This window comes from Armigeres subalbatus, chromosome 3 (genome assembly GCF_024139115.2).
Source record: "Armigeres subalbatus isolate Guangzhou_Male chromosome 3, GZ_Asu_2, whole genome shotgun sequence".
Classification (NCBI taxonomy): Eukaryota; Metazoa; Arthropoda; class Insecta; order Diptera; family Culicidae; genus Armigeres; species Armigeres subalbatus.
Genome location: NC_085141.1, coordinates 205,406,071 through 205,421,337, shown reverse-complemented (window position 1 = coordinate 205,421,337; position 15,267 = coordinate 205,406,071). Strand labels below are relative to the sequence as shown.

The 15,267-nt window shown below is 40.0% G+C and overlaps 1 protein-coding gene across 4 annotated transcripts in view; it reads right to left on the bottom strand.

The window, feature by feature from the left end:
* LOC134227309 (aryl hydrocarbon receptor) overlaps positions 1–15,267 on the bottom strand; it is a 122,278-nt gene that overhangs the window by 58,735 nt on the left and 48,276 nt on the right. The window lies entirely within an intron of this gene.

Below are 15,267 nucleotides of genomic sequence, written 5' to 3'. Positions count from 1 at the left end.
AACAACGCTGTATCAATATTCTTACTGATAGAATTTGCATCTATTTCGCTGAAAGCGCCCATAAGTTCCTCTAATGCATAATATTCCTTGTATTCGTCGAGTAATATTTAGAATAATCGAAACCCATAAAACTTTTAACAATTGTTTAATGAAAATCTAGTGTCATTTTCTTCTGTAGTCTATTGTTATACAACGTGTATTGGTAAATGAGTCTGATTCAGTCATGGATGCTGAGCGAATGGACCATGAATTGCAGCAGCTGTTGATGGAATCATCAATCGTTCACACCACTACCACGGTGGGCTGGGCATGTAGCCAGAATGTCGGCCAATAACCCGATGTTAATAGTTCTTGATAACGATGTGACGGACACAATAAAGCAAGGTACGCAACAGGAAAGGTGGGTCGTTCAGAAGGGGAAAGATTTGCAAACCCTTTGTAGACAACGTGGCTGCCGACGTGATACCAAAGACCGAGCGGAATGAAAAATATTTTCTGTACTAGGTCACAGCGGCTTTAGTATGAATAAATAGTAATAAACAATATTAATGTAATAGCGGACACATAACAAATACTAAAAATAATATTAATTTATAAGGTAATTAAAGTTCCAGTACGAACAAATACCAACAAAAATGTAATTAAATGATTTCTGCTGATTCCGTCCGTTATGATGTTAGTTAGCTTCTACTTTAAATTACACCTTGTTTCTGGGCACGCGCGTGAAATCGGAGTAGAACGAGATCAACATTTTTGATTTGGACATAGCAAGTTCCAATAAAGCTTTTTTTCAGCACGCCCCCTTGGTAAGTCACAGAAGGACCTTTATATTTGAATTAATTTATTGGCTTTTGATTGAACAATGTGATGCATAAAGAGCGTGGATCATTTTCGCGCACAAGGATCGAAATGTTCCGTTCCACTCGGCCTGGCGGCTGTCGGCTGATGATACACCACAAACGAGTGTCAAAGTATACGCTAGTTGTTTGTATATATGCCCGTTCATGAGCTGAATATACCTTATTAAGAACCACAAAATATAACGGCTACATTATGTTTTTCATGCATGGTTGTCTTTAATAAAAATTCTTTTAAGTATGATAACATACGCCACACCATATGTTGTGGCATCATCGTGCATATTGTGCCTGACGGACACGCGGAAGGATAGCTCTCCCATCCATGGCTGGTATATGTAGTAATTATATTATTTTCGTCTCTTCCATCTGTTCTCCAACCCCTGAGAATGAGCATCGCATCGTAGGCATAAACGGACTGTTTTAAAACGCAAAATGTTAACTGTTCTTTTTCGTAGCTTTCTTTGGTGTGCAGTACGACGTGTTACGAAAGCATATCTTCCTTCCTTTCACCTTATTCAGTTCCGTGTCCTCAGCCGACTAGTTACGGTTCCGCAGGATAACGGACATTTGTGCAACTGCAACGGCATTGGGACCTTGGAAAATGTAAATTTCGTCATAAACACACCTGAAATGTTATCATTTGGGTGCAGGAGCAGCGCGCTAATGGAACGAGCGGAAATCGATTAATGAGGCCTCGGTCGGAAGCAACAAACCGTGTTGCATTAATGCAAGCCAAATATTGACCCAGAAAAACGGGCGCAGTTATGCTGTGCTGAAGATTGATCTCGTTAATTAATTTTGACGTTATTTATTTGCATTGCAATCCTGCCGAGAGAGATTAAACGCTTTGGGATTATCAAGGACTCACCTTTTCTGTACACATTGATCGTACCTTTTTCACAAAACTTTGTTAAAATATAAGGACATTACTTTATCTTTGTGGCTTTAAATTATAAGAGAAACTTTTTTAGCTATTAGTTTGTCCTTATAGCTTTCACGATGCACATTGAATTTCCATTTAAAAATGATCTCCGAAATCGAACTTACTCAACATTAGCTGCGTGTACCCGTCCTTGTTCGCGATTTTCTCCCTTTGCGGTTCTACGGAAATGATAACATCTAGGCAAGATCAAAGTTTTTTTTTTTAATTTTGTTTGGACTTGATGAAAGGACAAAAAGAAAAGAATGCCATATTAAAAAGATGGAAGATACAGTCACTACTACTAAGCACTGGGTGCGGCACGCGAATTTATTTCGTCTCCGCGTTTTGACCTTTTCTTCGGAAGTGTAGGGGAAGTGGGGGTAGCACGCCCATAGGGGTTAAAACGCGCCACCCCTGAATAAGGTTAAATATCCCCATTTTGATTATTTTCAATAGTCTATACGATAAAGCAATGCCATTGGATACATATATTTCATGATTTTTCTCTAGTTATACATGAAAACTCGAAAAAACGATTTTTGCGTGTTTTGATGCAATTCTAGCTCGGTGGAATTTAGTCTTTCTGTCGCTGTTATACATTGATAAATTAATAATTGAGCCATGAGCCATGCTGCTTACTCGTGTTCTTTATGTTCCACACGAAATCGTCGTCAAAATGGTTTTAAAACGATTTTATGGGCCTTCAAACTTCTGAGGTCGGTGTGGGGCATTACGCCCATGCTCATTTCTGTATGACCGAAACAGCTGAAACATTCGGTTAATTGCCTTAATGTAGGCAATTAAAATGAAAATCAGTACGATAAGCACATGCGCGTTTTAACCCATCCACTGGCGCATCTCACCCCGCATGGTTTCAAAATCATTTTTTTCGGGTGCTTTTTAAAAATCAAATTTCTGTGCAATAAAATGGACAATTAGATATCTGTTATCGGTAGTCAGTCGCAGATATGCTGTTCTTCAGTATGCGCTGATGAAAACTGGCTGAAATGGTGGTTTTCATTGATAAAAATGGCATTTTCCTTAACGTGGGCGTCCTACCCCCAGTTCCCCTATATAATTTCGCTTTGTATGCATTACGCAGGCGTGTTACGTATTAATCTATCAATAAATCTCTTGAATTATTAAATAGAATGTATGGTATTTGGAACAATTTCACTTTAATATTGAAAATATAAGTATGACAAATGATATGATATGGAAATATGCATATTTTTCTGATTTGTTTCAAGAAACAATTGATTTTAATTGAGGAACATATAGAAGCATGTACCAACCAATCTTCTCAGAAAAGCAAAAACGTAAAATATTAAAGCAATGTGAGCATGTTTTGCGACACCAATAGACTACTTATATGCATGTATGTGTGCGTATATGTGCAAATTTAGAAATTTACTACCATATAAATCTCACTCATTTTTAAGGCATTAAACAAGATTAGTTTAACAAAATTATGCATCCATAAGGCGAAATATATGTTATTATTAAACGCTATTGAGTTTCGTTCAGATCAATTGTTACGGTTGGGTTTATTAAGTTCGAATAGTCGAAACTATACGATCGAGTCTATATCGTTTGTGCTATATTGTGTCTTTTTATTTTGTTCGTTCTGTGTCTGGACTCCAAAGAGAAGCCTGAAAAGAGGCAATAAAATGTTTAGTTGTGATTTGTCCCAAGTTTGTTCCAGACACAGACATCGAATCGTTGATGCCAAATGGCTTTAAGGTGACACGGGAAGCACTAACAATCATCAAATCGTCATCATTTTCATCATTGAATGCTTAACTTTATTTCTACAACAACTTGATTTTGAAAAAGTATCACCGGCGCGTGCTTACTCGCAATCTACATGCTGATACATTTACAGTTACATCAAACAACTGAAAACCGAAATACGCCGCTCCAAAGTTGCGAGGTGATAATGCTAGAAAGAGACGAAAGATAGGAAAAATAACACGGTGTGTAGTGCCTCCCCGAGTCACCTTAATTGATTTGGGGTGCCCAAATAGGATAAGAATCCTGCACAAAGGCTCAGCTATGAATACAGCAAACTAATTGCTGTAGACAAAAAGCGCGATGCGCAATAAAAATATATCTGCGACGCAATGCCCCACGTTGGGCGCCAGTGTAACAACTGTTCCTCCCCACGTTGCTATTGTTTATATAAACATAAAGATACTCAAGCAACATGTAACAATTAACAAAAATTAAAATAATGCACGTTCTCTCCTGGTGCCCCGAGAGACGGCTAGGTGGTGCCCACTACGGGAAATGACGAGGTTTCATATGAGATTTTGGTCCATCAGCCAAATCCCGCAGATGCAATTCATGCAATTCATTATTTTTTTTTTCATATCGGCTACATTTTTTCGAATAAAACTTTGATTGCATAAAATATGCCTCTATATAACCATCACTCCATTACTCCTACCAAGATTTGGGAGGAGGAAGTTTTGCCGCAGGAGTGGATGGAAGGTGCCGTGTGTCCCATCTACAAAAAGGGCGATAAGCTGGATTGTAGCAACTACCGCGCAATCACATTGCTGAACGCCGCCTACAAAGTACTCTCCCAAATTTTATGCCGTCGACTAGCACCAATTGCAAGGGAGTTCTTGGGGCAGTACCAGGCGGGTTTTATGAACGCTCCACCCCGGACCAGGTGTTCGCCATTCGCCAAGTACTGCAGAAGTGCCGCGAATACAACGTGCCCACACATCATCTATTCATCGACTTCAAAGCCGCATATGATACAATCGATCGGGACCAGCTATGGCAGCTAATGCACGAAAATGGATTTCCGGATAAACTGACACGGTTGATCAAAGCGACGATGGGTCGGGTGATGTGCGTAGTTCGAGTTTCAGGGACATTCTCGAGTCCCTTCGAAACCCGTAGAGGGTTAAGGCAAGGTGATGGTCTTTCGTGTCTGCTATTCAACATCGCTTTGGAAGGGGTAATACGGAGAGCAAGGATTAACACGAGTGGTACAATTTTCAATAAGTCCGTTCAGCTATTTGGCTTCGCCGACGACATAGATATTATGGCACGTAACTTTGAGAAGATGGAGGAAGCCTACATCAGACTGAAGAGGGAAGCCAAGCGGATCGAACTAGTCATCAACACGTCGAAGACGAAGTACATGATAGGAAGAGGTTCAAGAGAAGACAATGTGAGCCACCCACCGCGAGTTGGCATCGGTGGTGACGAAATCGAGGTGGTAGAAGAATTTGTGTACTTGGGCTCTTTGGTGACTGCCGAAAATGATACCAGCACAGAAATTCGGAGACGTATAGTGGCTGGAAATCGTACATACTTTGGACTCCGCAAAACGCTCCGATCAAATAGAGTTCGCCGCCGTACCAAACTGACAATCTACAAAACGCTCATTAGACCGGTAGTCCTCTACGGACACGAGACCTGGACGATGCTCATGGAGGACCAACGTGCACTCGGAGTTTTCGAAAGGAAAGTGCTGCGTACCATCTATGGTGGGGTGCAGATGCCGGACGGTACGTGGAGGAGGCGAATGAACCACGAGTTGCATCAGCTGCTGGGAGAACCATCCATCGTTCACACCGCGAAAATCGGAAGACTGCGGTGGGCCGGGCACGTAGCCAGAATGTCGGACAATAACCCGGTGAAAATGGTTCTCGACAACGATCCGAAGGGTACAAGAAGGCGAGGTGCGCAGCGGGCAAGGTGGATCGATCAGGTGGAAGATGACTTGCGGACCCTCCGTAGACTGCGTGGTTGGTGACGTGTAGCCATGGACCGAGCCGAATGGAGAAGACTGGAGATATACCGAACAGGCCACTTCGGCCTTAGTCTGAATAAATAATAATAATAACCATTGCTCCTGAACTGGCCCTATCTAAGTCTGCGACGAGCGTAATAAGTGACATTCACTAGTGAAATTGACTCATTTATGTAAAAGTGCTTTTTTGCCAGGCGGTGATGCCAACGAGAAGAACCAGAAGAACCCGCTGAGATTAAAAAGAAGAGAAGAACGACGAAGATTTCCTGTAATGTCGGTTGGATATGTTGTGATATCTGCTGCAAATGGTCCCATACCGTTTGTGCAGTGTGCACGAATTAGCGATGCGCTGCTGTTAGAAATGGAGACCCACTCCTACCTATGTGGAAAATGTTCAATCATTGGTAGCTTTTTTCCCAAAAAAAAAAAAGAAAAATCGGTCGTAGGTGATACGAGCCATAAAGCAAATGAAAAAGTAGCCGACCTAATATCAAAGAATAGCAGACTGGAAGCAGAAATAGCGTCTCTTCAAAACAGGACCAAGAAACAGATCGATAGGTTGCAACATATAATTCAGCCTCGGACTGGTGTCAAGGATACGAAGAGTACAACAGGAAACTTTTTGAAAATGTGGAGAAAAAGCTCGAGATTATTGAGTGTGGTGCTAAGCTGGCCGATGCCTGTTCCAAATCGGCGAATAGTTGTCGCATTGCCATTAACAAGGTTCCTTATCGTCAGGGCGAAAATGTGAAAATAATAGTGGAGGATTTCTTGAATTTCCTAGGCATCTCTGACAAGATGTCGCAAGTCACATCATACTTCCGTCTTCCAGTGAAAACATCCAAATGGTCTGACCGTCACTTGACACCCACTATCCTAGTCACTTTTGCCAATAAGGAGCTTAAGTCGATGGTGATGCGGCGATATTTCGAGAAACATAAGGAAGCGAAGCTATGTAATCTCAATTCAGCCGCGCCCCTTGAGTATCGCTTTACAGTTAACGAGATGTTGTCGATTAAAACCTTCCGTATTCGTAGTCTAGCAATGCGACTGAAGCTGAGAGGGGCCATTCAGTCGGTCTTCATCCGGACCGATAGGCTATCTGTAAGTATCCCCGGTCAAAAAAAGGTATGTTGCAATCGAAGATTCTAACGAGCTACTCACACTCGTTGAGCCCGATGGATGTAATGACGAATCTTCAATATTTCTCGATGCGGTGTCGGCGGAAAGTTCTTTGCAGTCTTCATTCCAACTCTAATCGCACGCTAACGATTATATACCATACTCAATTATGTCAAATTATCACTCCAATCTCAGACTAGGACATCTCAATGTCCGAGGATTGAAACATCACATCGACGAATTAAAACTCCTCCTTGGTGTCTAGGAGAGGTCACGGTAGTAGATCGTGTGGCGGAATTGGTCTCTATGTTCGAAAAGGCCTTAAAACAACTCAACATTGTGGATCTGTGAGAGCTACTTTGGACAGTGTCATCAATCTTGGACTACGAATGGATAAACACCTCAAATGGGTTCTACTAGTGTACGACGTAACGGCCAGTCTTTGGAACGCTTCGTACCTTCCGGAGATTTGCACCTGTACTATCACTCCCAACACAAATGAAGCTCGTTCAATCGGTGATCCTGTCACATTTTACCTACTGTGACGTGATTTATTACCCTGGATTGCCTGCAATACTGAAAGATCAACTTGACCGCTGCCTTAAAGCATCTGTACGCTTCATACATAACATCAATCGCAGATAATCAACGTCCAGAGTAATCAGCACAATAATTGGTCATGATATACGAACGAACTACCACGAAAGGATCTGCTGCTTTATACGGCAAGGCTTTGTTGGTAATCTGCCTGACTATCTCCAGTCACACCTTCTACGCGGACAACTGGAACGTACGCGTGCTTTTGTGATTCCCCGACACACGTCATCTATGAGGAAAAGTGTCCTCATCGTAGGAACTATATCCTGGAACCGACTCCTGTTGTCGGTAAAACAACGAAACTCCACCAACGCATTCAAAAGCTCACTTAGGACAAGCTTTCGATAAAAATAGAACAAATCTATGTAATTCCAATTATTTAGTTTTCCATTTTGTATAAACAATCTATATAATAAAAATGAGTTGAGATTTCCTTCGTGACTATTTAACTCGCGAACGGGTTGACCGATTTGCAAGATTTTTTCCCTAATTGATTCGTTTTGGGATCCGCAAGGTTTGTATATACAAAAAGTTGGTGAATTTAACGGGGAAATGTAAAAAAATCATTAAGATACAATTTGTGTCAGCTGTTGAGCAAAACAAAACAAACGCACGGAAATCGATCTAGAGTGCGGTGCTGCAAATAGTTCATTGTGACATTTGCAACACCTGGGCAAAGCTGGGTTTCTTTCGCTAGTTTTATATAAATTTCCTTGCCCTGAAAATAAGGTCTGTACCTACAGGATCACGTAAAACTGAATGAATAAAATAACAAATTACTTTTTCGTCCATTTCTTTCGTGGACATTTCGTGGAATGTACCATTTTAGCGAAAGAAGACGTTTAGCGGAATTCAATAAGCTTTTATTGCCCATTTGAGATTACTATTGAATTGTGCTCATTAACACGTGCGGTAAGACGCGCGGCTACCAAGCATGACCATGCTGAGGGTGGCTGGGTTCGATTCCCGGTGCCGGTCTAGGCAATTTTCGGATTGGAAATTGTCTCGACTTCCCTGGGCATAAAAGTATCATCGTGCTAGCCTCATGATACACGAATACAAAAATGGTGACACCTGGCTTAGAAACCTCGCAGTTAATAACTGTGGAAGTGCTTAATGAATACTAAGCTGCGAAGCGGCTCTGTCCCAGTGTGGGGATGTAATGCCAATAAGAAGAAGAAGAAGAACACGTAAACACACGTTTTGCGATCCGGTCTACATTATTTTTGATAGCGGTAGGAAGGATCGTCCAGGCATCGTTGGAGGCAGCTCCTGAACATATCTGAATCAGCAAGAATGGCGGGCCTAGTGCTTTATTGAGCCTATTTTTTTTCTTTTTCGCTGGACTATTAAGCTTATTTGGGAAATATTTGGCTTCGCAGTCTTGGAGGGAATTGAAAACTATGTTTCCAATCTTTTCCCGACGTTTCGGTCCATTTAGGGGCTTTTTCAAGGGGTCGATTTGTTCAAATTTCTTCGTTTTTCATATTTGACGAAGAAACTTTAACAACACGCCTCTTTGTAAAAGGCCCTAAATGGACCGAAACGTCGGGAGAAGATTAAAAACATAGTTTTCAATTCCCTCCAAGACTGCAAAGCCAAATATTTTCCAAATAAGTTTAAATTTTCTTTCAGGTACGATAAGCGCTTCGTCAGTCACTAGCAGTACTACGTCGGTACGAGGCGAGCCAACCTTGGGCTGAAAGTCTCGTTAATAAGAACAAAAAAAAATACGTCGACTGACTCGTACGGTGTAGTGGACCTGTTCGATGATTCATGTTTTGGACACAACCCTTCGACAATTCTGGCTAACATCTCTAAGGATCTCTCAGGAGGCGTGCTGTTGTCTGAGTCATCACTATCCTGTATGCATCCCTTCATGGAGTGTCATTCCCCATCCTGCACTGCACAGCTGTTTGAAGCAGGCTCTCTTACAACATTTTTGCTCTGCTCACTGTCTGGAACACCCGGCGTCTATTGGCCCTTTCACGCCGCAACCTTCTTTTTGCTCTAAGACAGGTTCTATGTAGATCTGCGATAGCGTCTGACCATCAGCGTATGCCTACCCCCTCCGCCAACGCGCTGCAGAAGGTCATATCGATACAATATTCGTTCAGCAGTACTACGTTCAGTACTGCCTTCGTTCAGCAGGGCTACGTTCAGTATCACTAGCAGGATATGACCTCTAGCGTTGGTGGACCGGAATCCCCAGTCCACTGCACACGCCTTGAAGTCACCTGCTACAACTAACGGTTTTAAACCGGTTAGTTTCGCCGCTGGAATATCAACTACCCTAGTATACTGCTCTATACTTGGTATGAGGAAATTTGAAATGTTCATTACTGCCGCTATCGTTGATTCTAATAAATAAGTGAAGAACTAACACAAAATTAAAATTCACTAGTTTTCAGAATAATTTGACAAATAATGACAAATATTCAATAACTTAGGAGCAAAATAGTACAACTTGGTATGAGGTTCACTATCCATAAGGCAAAACTACACATACAAACGTTTGAAAAATCGAACGGTATAAAATCTCGTAGGTGCTGAATACAATTATGTTAAATCCACGAATAAAAATGCTTTTTGCATTTGCACAAAACGTAAGGCTGTGCTCGGTTTCGCACGGTAGCAGCGTTCCGGCAGCTGTGAAAAGATCGACTGATAGAAAAGTCAAACAAACGTTTACTTCAGTTCAGGTAGCTCATGGTAGCTTGTTGTTGCTGGTGTTTGGTTTTAGATTTATTTTCCACACTTAATTTTAATTCGTTCTCTTTTGGCCGTATCCTGCTGCTGCACATCGTAATTGGTAAAAGTTTGTACATATCGGTTGTCCGGAACAGTGTCGAACGACTGTTTTATTTTTCCGAATTAATTAATTGCTCGACATTCCTCGACCTTTATCATGTTGACACTTTTCATCAAAGGTTCAGAATTGCATTCAGAGAATTAGCGAACTGAGCGCGAAGAGTGCAACCTCCTGCTACAATCGCTTCTGTATTTTAATGGAACATGATTGTATCTTGTAGGGATTGGGCTCGTTTGCTCCTAAGGATGCAACACTTACGGAGAATCATTGGAAGCAGACGAACCACTTGCCACGTGGTACGAGAGTGAACCATTGACAAAATCGTAGTTAGCATATTTAGCACCACGCTGGCCGTCTTATAACAAATCTTCAGATTAAGATATCGCATGTGATTATCTATGCGATCGTTTTTGTATATTAAAAGAAGACAGATATGATTTATTAATTGGATTATAAATTGATTCTTACAGCCAATATTCATGCAAATGCCATTGTCTTAACATATCATTCGGAATGACTGTTAGGTCTAGCTGATGTTGTTATGCATTGTTTCCTATCTTTATCCTACACTGTCAAAGACTGATCAATTGATTGGCGACAATCTAGATTGTACATCTTTTCATACTTGTTTTTTTCCTTTTTGCTGAACGTGCATTTCTGTATAATCATTATTAATGAAAATGAACCGAAAGTGAACAAGTCATTTTAAATACAGTTGATCTATAAGGTATCTTTTTTCAGCCACTTTCAAAATACAAATCGTTCACAGAGTGAGGCTTTCAGCGTTAATGCGCGATTATACTCAACATAGTGATGATTACCTGCTTGATTATTCATGGGCTGAATCACTTAAGGCGAATGTGTGGATTTCTTCCCCCTTTGTGTACACATGTGTATTCTTCGGATGCCCGCACCGTAGCACCAGAAGCCCTTTCAGAAGATAATTTGTGGCGCCTCCCGCTATGCGATAGATGCATAATCCGAGTGCAATTCGCCCCGGGCTCTGTTTTCCAGCATTCATATTTTTGGACTGGGCGTTGCGATGCAATAAATTCCGATATTCAGCATAAATCTTAAACCTGCACATTGTTAGCGTCGCTGCAAACATCTTTATAAAAAGCGAATTGATTTCTGATTTATGGCTCAAATATATATTTTCAGTTTAGCCATCCGTACACAAATCGTTGGATAATCAACACATTTAGCGCCGCAATCAGAAATTCTCAGTACGTTCTGTTCTGTCCGATGGTTGATCAAATCACCTAGCGATCCCTTGCGAATGAACATTTTTCCCAATACTCCATCGTACATACCTACATGACGAGCTTAAAGTGGTACGCGTCGATGTGAATCAATTTTATATTACTGATATTTATCGGGCTGACGAAGGATACATCGTGGAACTACGCAAATTATGTTTTTTGCCTTTCTTGCACAATGAAGTTTCATCGATTGGTGATTCTTTTACTCCAAAAATGATTTTATGATTAAAATTTTTATGATTCTCAAAACTCATAACAGTGCGATTATTTTCGCATAAACAGGTTTTTAGGCAACTGTCAAGTTTTTGAGCATTACTGATAGGCAAATAGTTTCAAACAGTTTTAAAAAATAACAATGCTGTTTAATCAACTAGTGAGCTCAAAACACTAGATTTCTTTATGAAGTTTGTAGTTAATTTCACTTTCCTCAACATTATAGTTCATAATGATTAAATTTATGACCTATCAAATATGCATGGTTAATGTGACGCCTCCATTAAGACATCGGTCAAATAAAGAATAAAAAGCGTTTCGCGCCAACTCGAACAAATGTTGGCAGCATCCTCTCAGATTTCATTGGAATAAATCTCAAGTCTCCAGGGGTCTCCAGTAGCCTTGAGAGCAAAGGCGTAGGATTGCCAATCCGGAGATGGCGAGTTCGATTCTCGGTCTGGTCTAGGATGTTTTCGGGTTGAAAACTTTCTCGACTTCCTGGCCATAGTGTATCCATTGTACTTGCCACACAAGATACATACTCATGCAATGGCGGGCATAGAAAAGCTTTCAATTAATAACTGAGGAAATGCTAATAGAATACTAAGTTGAAAAGCCGGCCAAGTTCCAGTTGGAATGTAGAGCCATTGAAGAAGAAGAAGAAGAAGAAATATCAATTACTTTAAAAAATACAATAAATTTGCAAATGTTGATCTTAAAATTTTGTTTTATGGGTGCTCCTGAGCTATTTTATAGATGTATAGTAACATTGTATGAAACAATCAGGTTTGATTATTTTATTTTTATGGATACTACATTAGCAGTTTCTCGCACTCCCTAGTTACGATGAAGAAGAACGTGGCTAGTAGTAGTATTCCTTTTGCTTTTGTTATTTTTGTCTTCATACTTCTTCTATATAGAAATTTCATATAGGTGGCTTTCGTGTGCATTATAAAAATAGTATTTTGATAATAACTTTTGAGCCCATAGTCCGATCTGCCCAATTTCCATTAGGAAAGGGTTCTTCGAATGTATTGTATTTTGGCCATAACAATTGGTTTGTTCAAAGCTACAGAACATAACTGCTATGGTGACTTAGAACATTCATTAGTAATGGAGTCGGAATCAGTGGCAATTGTGGTGATTGCAGCGGAAAATTCAATCGCAGCCGAAAATAGTCAGCAACAGTGACGGCCATCGGCTGTGGTTGCTGCAGAAATGTGTTCGTCGCGGTTGCGTTTAGCCATTAACGGTATTTCATCGAGTGGCCGTTGTTTGAGATTCAGACTTCATTTGGTTGCTGTAACTCAAGTGATGAGTCTGATGAGTCGCATTGTTTGGTTACTGTTAGTAATTTGAAAGGCGCTTTATCCAAAATAAATTCTCGCGTGATTTTTGAAAACGTCGTAAGTCAAAATGAGAGACTCTCTTTCATTACGCTCTCTTTTGCTAATATCTAGGCTAGTTTGATGTTTTATTTAAATAGTTTTCAATTGCACAGCATTCAAAAAATGAATATTGTGAATTTCAACACATGTTTAAGAGTTGTTAAGAATTATGTATATTGAAAAATACTACAATTCAATGAAAAATGGTAATTTTTAATTAAGATTTTTTTTCTGTGCTTTTAATGGAATGTCTTCACTTGTCATTAGACGAGTTCGTACTATCCCATTGAGTTCCACCACTTGATTGTAACTTTAACAGATACGTATTTCGACCTTAACAGTAGGCCGTCTTCAGTGTTTCGTAAGACGAGTCAAGTACAAGACACTGAAATACGGCCTTATTGTTGAGGTCGAAATACGTAGCTGTTAAAGTTACAATTAAGTGGTGGAATTAAATGAGATAGTACGAACTCGTCTTATATGACATGGGATTTTTTGATACTTTTGTCTGTAATATTGTATAAAATATCTTTAGTTTTTTCTCACAACTAACCTGACATCATAAATATTCTAATATTGAATGGAATCGTTCAAACTTTTTAATAGTAAATTAAAGATTTTATTTTATTGGATAAAAAACTAAAAAAGAAAACAAAATTCTAGAAATTTAAAATGTATGGATTAAATTGTCCATTGATCAAACCAAAATGTGCTTAAATCTATACAAAACAATGATATTGATCGGAAACAAAGATTTGGGTTTTCTAGTTAAGCTGTGTTCCAATCAAGGGCGTAGCCAGAGGGGGCAGGAGGGGGGGCGTGATCGAACGGGGACTGGAATGAATTCCCTCAACATGTGCACTTTACAATCCAATCATATTCAGAAATAGGTGGTTGAAATTCAAAAGATTCCCAAAAACTTATTAGGGTATCCAGGATCCATAATACATATGAAAGTTCAAAACAACTCGAAACATTTCGGGGTCATAAATTCTCCTTAAAATCCTTCTAGAAGCTCCCCTGGGAACTTCTTAATTCCTCCGGGAAGTTATCCACAAATTCCTTTTGAAAATCGTTCGAAAATCCTTCTCATGTAATTGTAATTCCTTTTTATCTAGAAACCCCACACTAAATTTTTTTAGGGAATTCATGAAGAAATTCCTTGAAGATTTTTTACTTCTTTCTAAGTTTTACTTCTAGACATTTCTTCGGCTATTCTTCCAGCAAAATCTCCGGCATTTCTTCTGGAATGTATTCGAGAGTTCCTTCAAGAATACATACGGAATTTCCTCCCGAAATTCCACCAGAAGTTTCTTCAAAAATTTATGACAGAAATTCTCCGATTTCGCTCCATAATTTCACTTGTAAATCTATAAGAAATTCCTTCGGAAATTCTTCAAGGAACTTCTTCAGGCATTTCTCCAGGAGCTCTTCCTTTAATTCCTCCGGGATAAAACCGCCAAAAACTTAATAGCGAAATCCTCTAGGATTTCATTCTACAATTCTTTTCGCAAATACTTCAGAATATCCTTCAAGAATTCCTCTACAAATTTCTTTGAGAATTTCTCCAGGAGCTCGTCCAAGTATTTACCCGGAAATTCTTCCAGGTATTTTGCCGGGAATTCATTCAGGTACTTCTCCTGGAATTCCCTCAGGAATTACTCCGGGAATTTATTCGTAGAATTGTCCTAGAATTCTTTCCGGACTTCACTCGGAATATACTCCGGAATTTCATTCGGAAATTAATTTGAGAGTGCCTCCAGGATATCTTCCATTGAGTTCTTCCAAGAATTTCTTCAGAACAAACGCCCGAGAATGCATCCAGTAATTTCATCAGCAATTCATCTGGGAATACTTTAAGGATTTCATCTGGGAATTTCAGCATTAATTCCTCCTGGTATTTTATCCGGGAATTACTTCTGACATTTCTCCGGAAATTCCTTCTGGAACATCTCCAAGAATTATTTCAGGACTTTCTTGTGGGAATTCCTCCGGAAGTACTTGTGGGAGTACCTCCGGGAGCTCCTCCAGGAGTTTTACCAAGAGTTCCTCCGGGAATCCCTCCAGGAACTTCACAGGGAATTCCTGGAATCGAGGTGAGCCACCCTTGGACTGAAAACTTCCCAAATAAAGATAATTGTAAGGTTACGGCTTTCAGTATTCTTATGCTCAAAAACGGGTTTTACGTTTTTATCCGACGTTTCGGTTACATATATTGTACCTTTATAAAGGAGTTAACTAAGTCCGGTTTTATTGTTACATTGTCTTATAGCCTATTCAGATTACGCCATTAATGACATAATAATTGGCGTTTCAGGG